Raw genomic sequence first — 19,041 nt, forward strand, 5'->3', positions numbered from 1 at the left:
ATTTGTATTTTACTCTTCATAAATGTTTTAACCAAAGACATCTTAAGAAAAAATTATATTAAGTTTATTAATACATAAGTTTTTACTTTAAAAACATTACATTAAAATAGTATTTATCTTTATCAAATTTCCTTCTACTCTTTGAACTTCTCACTGAAGCCAAGGATTCACTTGACTCAGCCTTGCGTTATCACCAGTTACAACTTTGCCATATGTTTTTGAAGTTCCCCTCCTAAACAGACAAAATGTATTTCTTCTCTTCTTGACTGTAAGACTAGTTATATGACTTGTTTGTACCAATAGCATAAGAAAGAAGGGATGGTGTATTTAAAATCTATAAGCATTGTAAAACTTGGTCGCTATTATTAAGCTTAAGCCCTAAGAGATACTGCATACTTCTAGTTGGCCTCTGACTCTGCCACAGTGACTAGATAAAAAGCTGGTTTCAGTCCTAGAAGGACTGTGTGGAGCAGGGAAGGAGAGTTGCATAGAGCAGAGGCACTCGGGCGCAAACACAGGCATACAAGCTGAACACATGCTTAGTGTTGGAATTTGGTTGGTTGTTAAACTGAAACTTATTACACATATCAACACTGAGTACTTCCTAGTTAGTTGGTTTGTATTAACCACGGTTATTCTATTTTTAATCCTAATCCACCTTGTCTGTCAGTAATTAGCTGAGGAATAGAGATGTTAAGGGTAGACAGATACAGAAATCTTCAGACAGATACAGAAATCTTGTTTTTGAAGAATGTCAAGTCCTTTCTCATCATCTTTCTTGCTTCCTTATGAGCAAAAAGGCATGTAGTTCTGATGACCAAACTAACCTGAGAACAGCATGCAGAGCTTTTATATAGTCTCAGGAAAAAAAGGCAAAGCCTTCGTCAAAACATGCTTGACTGACCAACCTCTAGCTTTTCATTCATGAGATTCACTACATATCTTTATTGCTAAGTCCAGTTTGAGTTGGACTCTGTTTGAAAGTATTCTCATAAGTTGACTCAGAACATAAAAACATGTGTGAACTTGGGACTGGGAAGGTGGCTCAGTGGTAGAACGCTTGCCTTGCATGCATGAGGCCCTGGGTTCGATTCCTCAGCACCATATAAGCAGAAGAAAAAAAAGCTGGAAGTGGTGCTATGGCTCAAGTGGTAGAGCGCTAGCCTTGAGCTGAAGAGCTGAGGGACAGTGCTCAGGCCCAGAGTTCAGGCCCCACGACTGGAACACCCCCCCCCAAAAAAAAAGTGTGAACTCACTTTAGTACCCTCTCTTCACATTATTTAAGTTTAATGGGTGAGTGTGTGAGTGATGTGATCACTATGGAAAATTCCATATGCCTTTCCCTTGGTCTCTCTCTTCTCCTTTCATCATGGTTTCATTCCCATGACATCTGGTCTTATTCATTCTCCTTTAATGTGGCCATAGTTAACATAAAGAACTTCTCACTTTCCCCCAATGTATTGCTACCTTAAAATGAATGAAAAGGAATTGTTTAATTCAATTGCAGTCGTTGGGTGTTTGGTTTGGTTTTGTTCTTTGTTTTTTTAGTACTGAGTACTGAACCCAGAACCTTGTACTAGTTAGTTAAATATTCTACTTCTTGAACTATGCTTATAATTCTTTTCTTTTTGAGATAAGGTCTTGCAGCTTTGCCCAGACTGGCCTCTAGATAGCAATTCTCCTGCTTTGACCCCTTGATTACAATCATTTATCACCATGCCCAGTATATTATGGAACACTGTATATCCATAAACATAATTTACTAATCCATAACACTTATTCAACACATATTCTGTATAAGAAACATCATTGCACTATCTAATGTAGATAACAGTACTTAGATGAACTTTGTACTTCAGACTTTAAAGCTGATGCTGGAATGAGCCAAGATTTTATTGTCTGTTGAGATGGAAAGAATGTATTTTATACATAACCTTTACTACTTCTGTAAACAGGAAAAATACTTAAGGAAGAAAACTGGTAAACCTGGCAAACCTGGAAGTGTTTATATTTTACATTCATATAATTTTATAACATATAATTATATACACATAATTATATAACTGCTTTCAATGGATCTTGAATTTTACTATATTTACACCAAGTTTTGGTATATATGAGGTACAAAGAGAATAAGAGAAAATAATATCTTTAAGTAATCAAAAAGTCATACTTATATTGAGAATTCTCTTTTCATGCAATATTTGAAATCTAGAAAAGGGCAAGAGATTGATGCTTTAGACTATGTTTACTGTTGCCACACACTAAAACAATTTTAAAAATCTGGGCAAGAAGAGCAAAAAGGAAGGAAAAAGAGAATGCCATGGAACTCAGTTCTATGACCATTAAAGAGTGAGTATGATTAACCTTCCACTCCAGGAGTTGGGAGCTGACTGTACCTTTAACTCTCTTACCAGCCCATCTGTGAAAACCCACATTGTGCTGAGACATTTCCAGACACAGCAAGAAGAAAGCTTTTAAATGAAGTAGAAAGGGAGGGTAAACATTTCATTTTCATTTCAAAGTGATAACACTGTCATTTTTCTCCAAATATAAGATAATAATTAGATCTCAAAAGGATAACACAATTCTTTTACTGTATTACTAAGTGAAATTGGAATAAGGAATATTGGAATTCTAAAACCTGGAACTCCCTGGAGATGTAATATTTATAAACTATGTTCAACATATGTGCTTTTTAAAAAACTATTAATTTTGTGCTTACTGTTTGATAAAACTCTAATATTTATCATTGTATTTGATTCCCATAAATTCCTGTTACAAATAATATGAGACAAATACTCTACTCATTGTTTATATGAAAATAAGACCCTTAGAGACAGGGCTTATGTGATTAGGGGTCTTTTCTTACTAAATAACTCATATTAATTATGTTAATAAGATACAGAAAATGTCTCCTTTTCCATGTATATTTGTTGAACTAGAAAGAAAATATAATTTTTAATACTGGATAAAATTTTCCACATATGCAAAAGGACCCAGTATACTTCCCACAATCAGTGGGTGTTCCAAAAATATAAGATGACTGACATGCACTTGATCTTAATAGGGAACAGACATCTTTAGAAAATTATAGGCTTTATATTAGATTTTTCATTACTCTTCCCTTTACTTGAATTTTGTCTACATGCTACTGAAGGATTGCATCCTGGGGGATAAAAAAAATCTTCTCAAATATCAGAGGATTTGAGGTCAAAATCTTTTAAAGGTAGCAATTTCTCTCTTTTTAATCAAGTCAGTATAAATTAATTTGGACCATAGTTTTAAGGAAAACCAATCTGATCCCAAAAATTTCACGTGTCAAATGAAAATAGAGTAAAAGTAGAAACCACACAACCATCTAAAAATTTTCCTGCTAAGAAAATTGCCACAGTTAAAGCGGTTTGCTGCTGAAAAACAAGTTGGGTTGGGTTTGTAAAGACTGAATCCTCCTCTCAGCAGATACTATCTGTGGCTATGAGGTTTCAGTCTGTATAACAACCAGGAAGCAATGCCATGGTGAGCAGAAAGTTCAAGAAGTCATTCAGATGATATCAAACACAGGATATTTAGGCCCATGTGGATCTACGGTCTTGTAGTTGCATGAATTCTTCACATTTCTACCTGATAATGTTTTCAGAAAAAGTGTCCTCCTCTCTAGGAAGCTAGGGACATGAAACCACTGGTATATGTAAACATCACCGAGTTTCTCAATCAATTCCTTCTAAAGACTAAGATTCACATTTCTTTAACATAGCTCTCCTTTTCTCTTTTTTCCAGTGAGAACCCACAGAATATGGACAGTATGAAGGCCTGCTAGGCCTTCTAGAAGTTACCAAGATGGGTCAGTCAGTGTGATCCATGAACCTTTACCTTAGAATCTGTTGACAATGCTGGGTCCCTAATGATAATAATAATAATTGTGTTGGTCAGCTTTTCATTGCTGTGACAAAATACCTTAGTGAAATCAGCTTGAAGGAGAAAAAGTACATTTTGCCTCATGACTTCAGAGGTTTCAGTCCATAATCAGCTACCTCCCTCATGATGACTATGTAGCATAAAGAGACACAGAAGCCAAGAACAAAATACCCTTCAAGGCCCAATTCCAGTGATGTGCTTCCTCCAACTACACCCCACCGCCTCAGGTTTCCATTACCTCCCAACAGCCAATTAAGCCATGAATCCAACAAGGAATTTATCCATTAATGTTATAAAAATAATTTTTGTTGGGTGCCGTGGTTCATGCCTATAATCCTAGCTACTCAGGAGGCTGAGATCTGAGATCTGCAGTTCAAAACCACCCAGGCAGGAAATTCCATGAGACTCTTATCTCCAATTAACCATCAAAATGCCAGAAGTGGAGCTGTGGCTCACGAGGTAGAGAGTTAGCCTTGAGCAAAATAGCTCAGAGACAGTGCTCAGACTCTGAGTTAAAGTCCAAGGACAGGTAACAACAACAATAATAACTTGTGATCCAACTACCTTCTAAAGGTTATACCTCTGAATACAGTTTCCTTGGAAACCCAGTCTTTATCACCTGAGTTTTAAAGGACATTTCAGATACAAACCATGCAGCAAATGTGTCATTAATGCAAATAATAGCATGTCAATAGTACATATTCTAGGACTTACCTCAGGCCTTTTCAGTACAAATCCCTGGGAAGAGAGCCTTGGAGCTATATTTTAACAGCTACCTAAGGACTTCCCTGAAGTTTTGTAGCACTGATCTCACAGATACTGACGCAGCAAGATTTTTTTTAATGAGGCCAATAAAAACCAAGGTAATACTAGAAGGGATAAGTGAATATCAACAGATGAAACCATGACAGCTACATTAAAGAGTCATGGGAAACCTAGACACGAAGTGGGGACAACAGTAACGAGAACAAAGAAGCACTTCTTTGTCCACATGAGAGAAAGTTCAAGTTCTCCATCCAGCTCATAGTCTTGCGGCATTTGTGACAATCTTGGTAGCATTGGGGGCACCAAGATAGCCATGCTTGAGGTAGACAGCTGGTCCTGCAGAGTCCTGGGATTTGCTACTTCCCCAGTTATGATCTGCTATTTCCTCAGGTACACTAATGTCACACCATGCTGCTAGGAGTCTCTATCTTACATCACACAACAGGATTTCCAGTGAAAAGAAAACCCTGGTTGCTAATATCTGTGGTATAAATACTGCCACTATGCTACTAATTTAATCAAACATAAGATTACTGAATATGTATGTATGTAGACAATTAGAGGCACACAATGGCTATCACAAGCTTGGGGGTCAGATCCAACACACAACTATCTAAACAAAACACACACACACACACACACACACACACACACACACAACTTCTCACAATAATATACATCACATTATTTTTGTCCTTATCTGCCCATATCTAGAGAATATGTCCTTCCTGTACTATAATTAAATGTATACTATAATTAAACTCTTTACTAATCATTCATTATTTCAGAGGTACCTATTTTATACATAAGATACATAATAAAATTAAAAAGTTTTGCTCACATTTCTAATCCTAGCTACTCAGAAGGCTGAGATCCAGAGGACAGTACTTCAGCCCAGGCAGAAAAGTCAATGAGATTCCAACGCCAAAATAACCAGCAGAAAAACAAGAATGATAGAGAACCAGCTGAGCAAGCAAGCCAAACAAGTGAGAAGCCTGATTTCAAACTCGCCTAGCAGCAACATGCACAAACAAATAAATAAATAGGCTTCTACCAGGAAATGTAAATCAGGCTGTCTTATCTTTTTCATTTGATAAAGAAATTACTATATGCTTAAGTAGCATGTGTTCAGATTGATTGCTCTCCCCCCCACACCTGATAGATGTCTACATCCTAATCCCCAGAACATGTGAATATATTATACGACATGAAAAGGGAGGATTAAAGTTTCAGATGAAAGTATGGCTACTTATCATCTAACTTTATAATAGGGAGATTATTTGGATTATGTGGGCAGGTCCAATGTGATCACTCACCAAGTACTTAAATGTAAAAGAGGGAAACAGAAAAACTGTGCCAGATTGATGCGATATAAAACCCATGGCCAATGTGAAGATAGAGGAAGAGCCAAAGCCAAAGAATGGAGGCAACCACTAGAAGCAGGAAAGGACAAGAAAACAGGCTCTCCTTCCCCTAGAGCTGCCAGAAAAGAACATAACACTAGACAGATTGATTTTAGCCCAGTGAGATCCACTTTGGACTTCTGACTTTCAGAACTCCAGGATAACAAGTAGGCCCTGTAGTTTTAAGCCACTAAGTTTGTGGTAATTCTTGACTGTAGCAATAGGAAACTGATACAGCCTGTTTTTCAGGAAAGCGGCAGAACAAAACAAGAAAATATACAACTAGAAAACCATAAATGGCCTTAGAAGTGCTGTGTTGGAAAGTTTATGTGTTGGAAACTTAGTCTCCAATGCAGCAGCATTGAGAATGGGATCTCCAAGAGATGAATGGAATCATCCATTCATGATAGATGGATTGGTGGAAGATAGATAGCTGCAGGAATGGCTTCATTGTAAGAGAAGCTCTTTATTGTGCCGTTTTCCCACAGTGCAGACAGGGAAAGTCTGTCCATAGTGCTACACACATATACACATATGCATATGTACATAAACACAGACACAGACACAGACACAGACACACAGACACACACACACACACACACAGACACACACACACACACACACACACACACACACAGAGAACGGTTGGGGCTCTGTTAAACCTAAGAAAGCAATCTGACTCTACAAAGAATATACAGATGTTAGGAGGCTTAAACCTGCCACTTTTTCTTAACTCCTTTCTCAACATTTCACTTCCACATTACCTCATGGGTAACTTAAAACAAGATGCCTAATGTGAAGATAATACGAACCCAACAGTCAGACCTGCCTCATCTGAGTAAAGACAGGATATTAGGCAATCTCCAGAAGAATTAGACAGTCTGACTTACAGATGCTCATTAATAAAAGGGTGGAGAAAGCCTTAAGATATAAAATATGCTGTCTTGTAGAGTCTGTAATTTCTTGCCTTTATAACTCCTCCATGGTGCTTGAAGGCCCATTACTCAAACGTCTCCATTTTATAAATGAAGAATAAGAGAAGAAATGAGTTGTCAATTGACCCCTTCTGTTCATCGGTGACAGAACCAAGACTATAGCAAGTTCCCTACACTCAGCCCGTGTTCCCAACTACATACAGTCCATAATCTTAATTCCGTGAAAGAAAAAAAGGCTCAATTCTATAGTCAAGAATCAAAGGGTACACTGTTTCAAAATAATTTTTGAAAAAAATAAGACTGCATAAGATAGGCCTTCTTACTTTCTTCTGTGGTTTGAATGTGTCTCCCAAAAGTTCACTCAATGTAGCCACATGGAGAAGTGGGAGTTTTGGGAGGTGAACAGAGTCATCCGGTCATAGACTCATGGGATATGGATGGATGGAAAGGTAGCTGCAGAGTAGCCTTTATTATAAGAGGAGCTCTCTCTGGCCAGCTTGCACCCCCATACCATGGGACATGCCCACTCTGTGGCACTGCAGGAAGATGGCCCTCAGCAGATGTGGGCACTGTGCTCTTGGACTTCTCAGCCTCTAGAACTGTGAGTTAAATAAACCTCTATGTATCAGTATTTTGGATGACAATAGACAAAATTATAAATCACCTCCCTCTTTGCAGTCTTCTTCAAAGGGAAATATTAAGATGTCTTTCAAATGCAAACATTTAACAGGCTTCCAGAGTCTTCCAGAGGCATTACTGGATTTTAAAACATCAAACTAAGTAAACTAAGTACCCTGTAGATACTTACTTCCATATCATGAAATGAGAGGAAACTGGAACCCTACCTCTTCAGGACAGGTCTTAGTGTTACTCTGCTTTACCCAAGCAGTCTAGTCATGGTACCATGTAACTAAAGAGGTGGTACTAATTCCAGCACAAGGGTTTAAAGTGGGAGGAAAGAGGTAAAACAGAAGTCTGACCATGTGTTCCAGCTCAGACTTCTCATAGCTCTGCTTTGAGTAGGACTAAGGGATAGGTGTGTCACTGGATACTTACTCAGCTCATAAAAAGTAAAGTGGATTTTCTTATTTCTGCTTATATGACTTGCTCCCTTCACCTCTTAGAAGGTGATATGTGGTACAAATCCATCTTTCAGAAAACCAGACGAAAATAAGAATAGGCAATTCCTGCACACCATGAACTAACTATTCTATAAATGCTATGTTGATTGAAAATGCCAGACACAAAAGAGCACATGCAATACGTTACCATGTACATAAAGACCATGAAGAGATAAAACAGGTACTGGTGATAGACATCAGAACAATGGATACCTTTGAAAAGGGTAGTGAAGTAATATTGACTGGGAAGAAGCACAGAGAATGCTCTATGGAGGAATATGTGCTCTATGCAGATCTGTGTGGTGGCTTCACAGATGTATACTGATGGAAGACACATTTATCTATACTCAAGAGTTTCAAACTTACTATATGTTTCCTATTCCTCACTTAAAATACTTTTGCTGGGCTCTTGTGGCTCATACTTGTAATCCTAGCTACTCTGGAGGCTAAGATCTAAGAAAACAGCCCAGGCAGGAAAGTCTGTGAGACTCTTATCTCCAATTAACCAGAAAAAAAACCGTAAGTGAAACTGTACCTTAAATAGTAAGAGTCTTGAATGGAAAAGCTAAGGGATAGTGCCCAGGCCCTGAGTACAAGCTCTAGTAGCTGTGCATACACACACACACACACACACACATATACACACATACAAACATACACACACACACACACACACACACACACACACACACACACACACACATTTCCCAAACAAATAGCTCTGTCAATGATGATGTATCCATTTTAAGAGCTTTGAAATACTTAATAAAGTAAGAAATTTAGAAGCTCTATTTGGTCTCAATTAGGTTGAAAAAGATGTGTTTAACCCATGTTTCAACAGTTCTGAACTTCAATATTTTTTTCTAATTGGAAAGCTCAATGCAAAGGCCCTATATCAAGGCCCTCAAAAGGGGTCCTTTTTCAGCTTGAAGAAAGGCAAGGCAAGAAGAATAAAGAGTTACCACATCTGCTCCTTCCATATCTTTATCTAACAAAAGTCAAAATCTCTGCCAGCATCTGGAGTTTTTCAGTATTCTCTCTGCTGCTAGACTACATGTACTGTAGCTTCTCTATACAAAGGGGCATATAATAGTAGTCTAGGAGTTGGTACACAGAAATGTTTCAATTATCTTGTTGAAGAGTTTAGAGGATACACTATAAAATATAAAATTTTTCATAAAATTTTTCAGTATCCTCTCTGCTACTAGACTGCATGTACTCTGGCTTCTCTATAAAAGTAGTCCAGGAGTTGGTATACAGAAATGTTTTAATTATCTTGTTGAAGAGTTTAGAGGATACACTATAAAATATGCATTTACTGGTATTGAAACAGATGAAAGCATTTTTTTTCATTTTAAAGACGAAAAGAGCTATTTTAAAAAGCATGTGTTTTTCATAGCATGCTTTACTTTATACCAACGATTCTAAGGTTTCTATTAAACAGAAAAACAAATTACAAGTCTGGCAACCACAAAGATGAAAGGGGGAAAAGTCTCCTGAAGTGAAAGGGATTTTAACCAATGGCAAAGTGATGACAAAATACCAGGGCGCATTGACAGCATTGTTAAAGTTCCAAATTATATTTAATGATAGCTAACTAATGTCTGGGGGTATAAGAGAGCCCATGGATGTCTGACTGCTGACAAAAAAGGAGAGAAATGAAGGATTGTGCCTCTTGTAGAGAACAGCTAAGTTAAACTGATCCAGCTTCCAGAGGAAGGAAGCTTCATTTTAGTGAAGTACATGAACCAAGGCCAACCCTCCTTTGCATGTATAACCCAGCTGCTTTACCTGTTTGTAGGCAATAAACTTAGCACCCCAACAGTAGCTCTGGATCCACGTTCCAGAAACCTCAGCTCAGGTCAAGATCTCGTGTCTAAGCAGGTGGAACTTTACTTGTCAACACTTATTAAAAGTAGCAGTGGTTGAAGCTCAGCAAGATTCCTGTTCCTTGAAGAGGTGGCATTTTTATCGGGAAATTGGGAGCTTGCAGTTGTTCCACAGAGTCTGAACTTTGGGCAGAGAAGTTTCATAAATTATAAGCAAAGGTTATTAGGCTTTCAAATGGTGGACTACTTATACTGCAAGCATCAAAGTCAACAAGAACAAGACCTGCTTTTCCACAAAATTCTAAATACTTGAGTTGTCACCTGGAAAAATAAACTCTAGGGCTAATGGAGGGAACCTTGAGAAGGCTGTGTTCCTTGGCTGAATAAAACTCCTTGCCATTCCTAAATGGCAGACATCAAGAAGTTGTGAATCTGCCAGGTACCAGCGGCTTACGCCTGTAATCCTAGCTACACGGGAAGCTGAAAGTAGGGTTGCAATTCAAAGCCAGCCCAAGCAGAAAAGTCTTAGAGACTCTATCTCTAAATAACCAGCAAAATGCTTTTCCAGAAGCATGGCTCAAGTGGCAGAACAGCAGCCAAACAAGAAAGCTGAACAAGAGTGAGTTCAAGACCCAGAAACAAACAACAACAAAAAGTAGCAAATCTAATCTGCATCACTGCTTATTAACTTCAACATCAAGCCTATCATGAGCTTGTCCTCAATGGAAAAATAATTTCCAGGAGAGAAAAAAATGAGCTTAAAATTTAAAAATTAAGGGCTGGGAAAGTGGCTCAGTGGTAGAGTGCTTGCCTCGCATGCATGAGGCCCTGGGTTCGATTCCTCAGCACCACTTAAGCAGAAAAGGCCAGAAGTGGCACTGTGGCTCCAGTGGTAGAGTGCTAGCCTTGAGCTGAAGAGCTGAGGGACAGCGCCCAGGCCCAGAGTTCAGGCCCCATGACCGACAAAAAAATAAAAATTAAAAATTAAATTAAAATTAATCTTGATCTATTCATGCTTTTTTCTTTTGTAAAAATTGTTCAACCAGCTGGGTACCAGTGGCTCACACCTATAATCCTAGCTACTCAGGAGGCTGAGATCTGAGATCTGCAGTTCAAAGCCAGCCCAGGCAGGAAAGCCCATGAGACTCTTATCTCCAATAAACCACCAGAAAACCAAAAGTGGTGTGTGGCTCAAGTGGTAAAGCATTTGCCTTGACCTGAGGAGCTGAGGGACAGCTCCCAGGCTCAGAGTTCAAGCCCCATGACCAACCAAAAAAAAAAAAAAAAAACAACCAATCATATCTTAAAAGTTCATTTTTTTCCTCTAGGATGTTGACAAAGCATAAATATTGAATGTTTTAAATGACATTTCATTTTCAGGGCTGTTAACATAATGTTACTTATTAGGAACAATGAGTCATTTTATAGTTGCTACAGAAAACCAGATATTTTTCATTAGAAATAAATCAGTAGTTATCCATATCAAAACAATTTTTTACCTAAATTTAACAAATTCTTATTGCACTCCAGACACACAAACCTCAATTTAATTTGGCAGCCTACTATGCACAAAATGTTATGTTGATGCTGGGTAGAAGCCAAGCTTGACCAGTTACCACTCTGCAGGAATTTTCAGCATGAAAGATGTGTATCAGAGGGAAGTTGGGAAGAACTGAAAAGGCTTTGAAGAAGATGTGCCATGTTAAGCAAACCATAAGAACTGGTAGGATGTTAACATATGAGATGGAGAGAATAGTCTTTAAAAAAATGGCATGGGCAAAGTTTCCCTCAAATGGAAAACACACACACACACACACACACACACACACACACACACACACACACACACACATATGCATTCCCTACTCTACCCTGTAAGTAGAGTAACTTAATAGGCTCCTTCAATTCTCAATTTCCCGAAAAGTCATTGCTCAAGGATATTATGGTGCCAGATTTGACACCCAGGAGATCGCCCAAGCATTCTGTAGTGGGTCTACCTCCTACGAGGAGCCCTTTCTGCAGGCTGTTAGCAGGTAAGCCATACTTGGGCACCAAATCTTTTCTTAACTTTGGAAACTGAAGAGCCTGTCAAAGTTGCTCTCATTTTCCTAGGGAATCTTCCTAAGTCACATCTTCTTCCTAGGGTAGCCTGCTTCCTGCCAGCTTTAAAAGGCTCTGGGGGAACATTTCTCAGGGCATATTTAAGTCATGCCTGCTCTAATATACTTCAGGGAAATTCAGAAATGCAAAGGCAGTGCGAAATGTGTGAGCCCTAGGCCTCAGCAGAATGGATAAGTAGCACCTGGTCTGAGTCTTCAGAAGAAAGAAGGACTGAGGCCACCCTTTGGCCTCCTTGGTAGGCCTAAAAACCTGGGAAATCACTTTCAGTGTGAGATAAAACTATTGTCCATGCTTAGAACTTACAACAGCATCCTTTCCCAAACAAAAGGGGTGCAGAATGCTTAACAGAGTGATTGTTTGAAAACAAGCCATTAAGACCAAGTGGCTGATACTCATGACTAATAGCAGGAGCAAGGCCTCCATCAGAGTTGTTATTGTACCTCACTAAAGTATCTTCTCAATGCAAAGAAACCAAGAGGCACCCGTGACCCTGAAAAGATAATGAAAAGAACAACACTCCAATGGAACACAGTCCTTATGGCCCAATAAGGGGATCACAGAAACAAATAGTTCTAGGGGAATAAATTAGGTATCTTCAGAGAAGATTGTTACTGACAAAGAAGAAGGTGTGAATCATACCAGGAAAGGCAGTACGACTACATCTCCAATGATGGCCAAGGAGGAGAGTTAGCAAAGCCCACTTGGTTACAATTTGTTGTGTTTACCCAAACATTTTGGACATGTTCATCTTTAGAATTGTATCATTTCTAAATCTGATTTAGACAAATGTAGTGAGTTGGAGTCTTAAAAAAAAGGGGGGGGGGGGAAACAGTGTTGACGCATTTGAAATTATGCTGGAAAAATGCATTTTAAATGACAAGGGTTCAGAAGCCTTTTTTTTAAGCACAGCAGTTTCCAAGATTTACAATTTTGTGGGTCTCTAATGGCAAAGACCCTACAAAGCAAACTCAGCTTTGCCAGCGCTCTCTTAGAATGTTCTTGGAATTTGGTTGAGGTTAGGGATATTTCCATAACGTAAGTCTACACCTTCGTTCTTTTCCAGCATCTGAACATCACTGTTAATGTGACTGCTTCTCTTTTATTTTGCTGTGGCCTTTCTCAGCTTCCCACAATTGGGATAGCATTTCATATCCACAGGAATGGAAATAATAACCAATAGCTCACTTTCCTCTTCTGTGGTCTATGTTTGTGTTTTTGCTCTGCTTCTACCCCCACCTCCTCCCCAACCACTCACCCTTTCAAGCACTATTCCACCCAGCATCTTTACTAAAAGCAAACTTTTATGAAGAATAAAACAAAGAGAATATAACGAGGGCTATGCTTAGTGGCTGGTTTTCTACAGAGCCCTGAATTTAGGATGATAAGGCCAAGATTCAATGTCACGTCCCTGTCAGAACCCACCCCCGACCCAGCCACACATGAAAGTCTGCTGTAGTTCCTCAATGTCTATATAAGGTACAAACTCTTTAGCCTGGAATTCAAGTTTCCCACAATCTGACCCTGACCTGCATCAGTCACCCACCACAGACCCCACATAAATTCCCTTCTCTAGCCAACTGGGAGGTTGCCCCTGAGCAAGGCATGTTCATCCTGCTCTCTGCCTCTGTGTCCCACTCAAGTACAGTATGGGTCCACATCCTTCCCTCCAAAGTCCTACTGCCTCCAGTTCCCAGGCATTTCTATGAGTTATTATACTCAACATCAGAAGTAAGGTTACAAAAGTTATAACCATAGTTAAGTGATATGTAATAGCCCAATGTGGTGGTACATGCCTATAATCTTAGCACTCAGGAGGCAGAGACAGGAGAATTATGTGTTCAAGGCTAGGCTGGGCTACATAGCAAGACCCTTCTCAAAACAGAAACACAAAAAAGTGGTATATATTGGGTGACAATAGCTTTCAGCAAAAGTCACCTTACAATTCCAAAGAGTAAAAGAAACAAACAAAAAACAAACAGCTTCTGTTATTCACTGAATGTAAAAGATAGCTGTCAAATCTCTGTTCAAAGATTTGGGCTGGTGGTATGGCTTACGTGGTAAAGTACAAACCTAGCAAGTACAAGACCCTGAGTTCAAACCTCAGAACCTAAAAAAAGAAGAAGAGGTAAGCAATAAGGCATGAAATCTAAGAAAGGGACCTAGCAAGGCCCAGATTGTGCCTGCACTTGTGTGGATGACAGAGGGTATTCTCACAGGTGAGCACAGTATTCTAATCCATTTCAGTATAGTCATAGTACTTAAACTAAATCTATTTTCATTAGTCTGTACTGTAAAAAAAAAATGACACACACTCTTTAAGCATATTGTAAGCACTGCAATTTCATATGCCACAATCTTGGAATTCATTGGGGAAGAGATACACTATTACACTATCTTATAATCAACATAGTGCCACAAATTACAGTGTATGTGTAAAATGGTAATGGAATAGTTTTATTAAAAAAATCACCACATTACCCATTTTTTATTTTTACATTAAGGTACAGTTTATATATAGTAACTTTACCTTCTTTATTAAGCAGTTCTTCAAGTTCTGACAAAAACAGAGTTGTGAAACCTTCACCACAAAGGAATAAATAAATTCTATTAAGTAAAATAGTTCCCTACCTTCAGCCCCTGGCAACTACTAATCAGTTTTTGTCCCTATAGTTTAATCTTTAGAGATTATCATACATCATTCATTCCACAAAATGAAATCACACAGTACATAAACTCTGATTTCCTTCCTTTAGTATAAAGGGTTTGATATTTGGCCTTGTTGTTTCAAATATCAGTAATGCGTTCCTTTTATTGCTGAGTAGGATTATACTACATAAATGTATCACATTTTGTTTATCCATTATTCAGCTGAAAGACATTTGGATTATTTCCAGTTTGAAGTGATTATGAAGAAAGCCTCTATAGACACTCAGGCACAGATTTCTGTGAGAACATAGCTTTCCATTTCACTTGAGTAAATACCTAGGAGAGGAATTACTGGGTTGTGTAGTTAATTTATATTTAAATTTACAAGAAGCTGTCAAACTGTTTTCTAAGGGGCTGCCATTTTTCACTCACATAAGTGGTAGGTCAGAATTCTCACTGTTCCATATGTTAGTTAATGTTTGATAATATCATTTTTGTTTATTTTATTCTAAAAAGTGTTTTATGGTATTTATGCTTTTAATTTTCATTTCTGTATTGATGGTGTTAAACATCTTTTACAGGATTATTTGTCATCCACCTATCTTTTTGATGAAAAATATCAGTGTCATCCTTTTGCACATATTTAATTGGGTCACTGGTTTTCCTGTTATTGAGTTTTGAGTTTTATATATTCCAAATACACATCTTCTATCAGATATGCTCTTTACAAGTATTGTTTCCCAGTCTGTGGATTTTCTTTTCATTTTTTTTTTTTATTGTGACAATACCGTACAGAGGGGTTACAATTACATGGGCAAGGTAATGAGTACATTTCTTATCAAGCATTGTTGCCTCCTTCTTTGTTTCCCCTTCCCTTCATTTTCTTAACTACCACATTATTCTTTTTTTTTTTAGTTCAAGGAATGGAGAGGAAGGGCAAGATAAAGGTGGACTGACAGCATCTACCATTTTAACTCTGTGAATGAGAAGAATATGGTGGTTCAAAAGTGACCAGATTTTAAGAAGAAAAAAAAAGGAGAAGAAAAGAAAAACTACAAGGAGCTAAAGGAGACCCAAGAAATTACAGAGTAGCAAATCACAGCAGAAGAAAAGTGACAAGGGGTTTGGAGCAATGCATGGCTCTCCTGGCTAAGGGCAGAGAAACTAAAGATAGCAACACCAGGCAAAATCCAACTGTCCCACCAAAAGATTGCCAAATTAAGTTACATGGAAAACACACAAACCACAACACTTATCTCCAGCATAGGAACTGAGGAAGCAGGAAGTAATCTGTTCAAGGTTGCACTATGGAAGCAAAGACATTCTGTTTCCTCTCATATCCCAAAGAGTCATCATCTTGAGAAACATTCTATGGAGCCCAGAGTCAAAACAATAACAGCTTAACAGCCAATAGGATGATATGCCATAGAACTTGGGTATAAATCAGTTATAAAAGGCAGGTAAAGAAAAAAAAGGCAGGTAAAGGGAGAGCAGAGTGGATATAAGAGAAAAAAAAAGTTTAAGCTACAGGAAGCCACACTGAAGCCAGCAAGCCAAAGACTGCAGAAACCAGTAGATGGCAATACCAGGAGATGAAAGGTTGAGAATTCTTGTTGAGTCAGAGAGCAGAAGCAACCAGGCATTGGCTAGATGCGCCCAGGCCTCTTCTCTGGAGATCCCACCTCAGAAAGAGTTGTAGTCCCCCGGAAAACTGGAAAAATTTTGGAACACCCTAGCAAGAAGCTATGAACAAACAAGAGAAATCAAATGAACAACAAGGAAATATAAACAAATAGCTTGCAAGGTGGTGGTGGCTCACACCTGAATCCTAGCTACTCAGAGAGCTGAGATGTGAGCAATGTGGTTCAAAGCCAACATGTTCAGGAAAATCCGTGAGACTCTTATCTCCAAATTAACCACCAGAAAACAAGAAGTGGTGCTGTGACTCAAAGTGGTAGAGTGCTGGCCTTTAGAAAAAGAGCTCTGGGACAGTGCCCAGGCCCTGAATTCAAGTCCCATTACCAACAACAAGAAAAAGCTGAATGAACTCAAGAAATTAATGCAGAATATGAAATACGAATTCAATAGAGATGGAAATCTTAGAGGAAAAACTAACACTGAAATCTTGGGAATAATGAGAGTTCAATTGCCCAAATAAAAAACTTACTGAAAGCCTAAGTAATAGAATATAAGATTTAATATAATAATTTAATAGAACATAATCATTTAATTATCAGAGGTTGAAGACAAAGCTGAAGAATTAGATCAGTCAAAGACATTGAAAGAAATGCTTATCAAGAGGACTTATATCTCTCAAACTCTGTCAAAAGCTCAAACTTATGAACTATGAGGACAGCTAAGGAAGAAGAAATAAAAACTAAAGGCACTAAGGACATATTCAGTAAAATAATGGCAGAAAACGGACCCAATCTTGACAAAGAGAAAGTCATCCAAGTGACAGAGGCTTACAAAACTTCAAGCAAGAAAGATCAGGAAGAAATAATCCCAGAAACATTGTGATTTAAAAAAAAATACGAAATACATAGAAAAATAAGGAATATTGAAAGCTACAAAAGAGTAGATTAAGAATAACTTACAATGGCAAGCCCATTTCTTGGCACAGACACTAAACACAAAGGGTATATGCAAAGAGAGCATTCAAGCCCTGAAAGACAATGATTGTGAACCTACACTATGCAAAGCTAACCTTCATAATGGACAGAGAAATAGAAATTTTCCATGATAAACAAAAGGTAAAGAATCCATGATTACCAAACTGCAAACTATCCTTGAGAATCCATAAGGAAAGAAAAAATTTAAATTATCCCTATTTACTGATATATGATCCTATACTTAACAAACTCTACAGACTCCACCAAAGAAAACCTAGAAGTAATAATGGTAGTAACTTACAAAATCAGTAGCTTTTCTGTATGTCAACATTTACAATAGCCTCAAAAACAATCAAATACCTAGGTACTAACCTAAACAAGGAAGGGATGAACCTCTATAATTAAAACTATAAATATATAAAATCTTGACCTTAAAAAAAGAAATTGAAGAAACATCAAAAGATAGAAAGGCCTCTCACACTAATGGATCTTAGCAAATCTACTATCATGAAAATGTTCATAATGCCCAAAGCATTCTACAGATTCAGTGCAACATCCATAAAAATCCCAATATCATTCCCACAGTATTATAGAAATTATACAAAAATTTATATAAACTCTGAATAGCAAAAACAATTCTTTTTTTTTTTCTTTTTACTCTTTTTGGTCGGTCCTGGAGGCTGAACTCTTGGGCCTGGGTCCCTCAGCTCTTCTTCAGTTCAAGGCTAGCGCCTTACCATTTGATCCACAGCACCACTTCTGGCTTTTTTCTGCTTATGTGGTGCTGAGGAATCGAACCCAGGGCCTCATGCATGCGAGGCAAGTACTCTACCACTGAGCCAACTTTCAAGCCCAGCAAAAACAATTCTAAATAAAAAGAGAAATGCAGGAGAAATCACAGTATCAGGCTTCAAATTATTCTACAGAGCTATACTAACTACTGACAATATCCAAAGACCAACAGAACAGTATAGAAGACTCCGGAATAAAACCACACAGCTATGGTCAACTACTTTTTTGACAAAAGAGCCAAAATCCTGCAATAAATGAAAGAAATCCCCTTCAATAAATGATGCTGGGAAAAAAATGTGTAGCCACCCACAGAAGACTGGAACTGGACCCTAATATCTCACTCTATACAAAGATCAAAATCAATTGGATCAAATAGCTTAAAGATACCTAGAACTTTAAATCTTGTACAGCAAGACATAGAAGAATCTGGCAGTAAAAAAAAAGAAAATAAAAGAAAAATCTGGCAGTGATAGACATAGGTAAATTTTTTCTCAATGGGCTTCAAGTTGCCCAGAGGATGAGAACAGATTTGGTAAATGGAACTACATCAGAAAAATGGATAAAATTGGAAGATACCATATTGAGGAAGACAAGCCATGCTCAAAAAACAAAACATCATGCTTTCACTCCTATGTGAAAGCTAAACATTCATGGATATATACATATATCTGTGTATGCATATATACAGAGAGAGAACATAAATCTAATTAAGGGACTACTTCAAAGGAAAATGGGAAGGTGATAAGGAAAAAGAAAATTAGTATGAATAATATTGAAATACATGAAAATAGTACATGTATTACTAACTTTCCTCAATAGTGGATAAAGGTGAGGAAGCAACTTTCTCTCCTCCACAAAGTCATCAAGAGATGCAAGTCCTTCCTATCTTGTGGCTGTAT

Source organism: Dipodomys spectabilis, unplaced genomic scaffold, assembly GCF_019054845.1.
Source record: "Dipodomys spectabilis isolate Male_0828 unplaced genomic scaffold, ASM1905484v1 ptg000001l, whole genome shotgun sequence".
In the NCBI taxonomy this organism is placed as follows: domain Eukaryota; kingdom Metazoa; phylum Chordata; class Mammalia; order Rodentia; family Heteromyidae; genus Dipodomys; species Dipodomys spectabilis.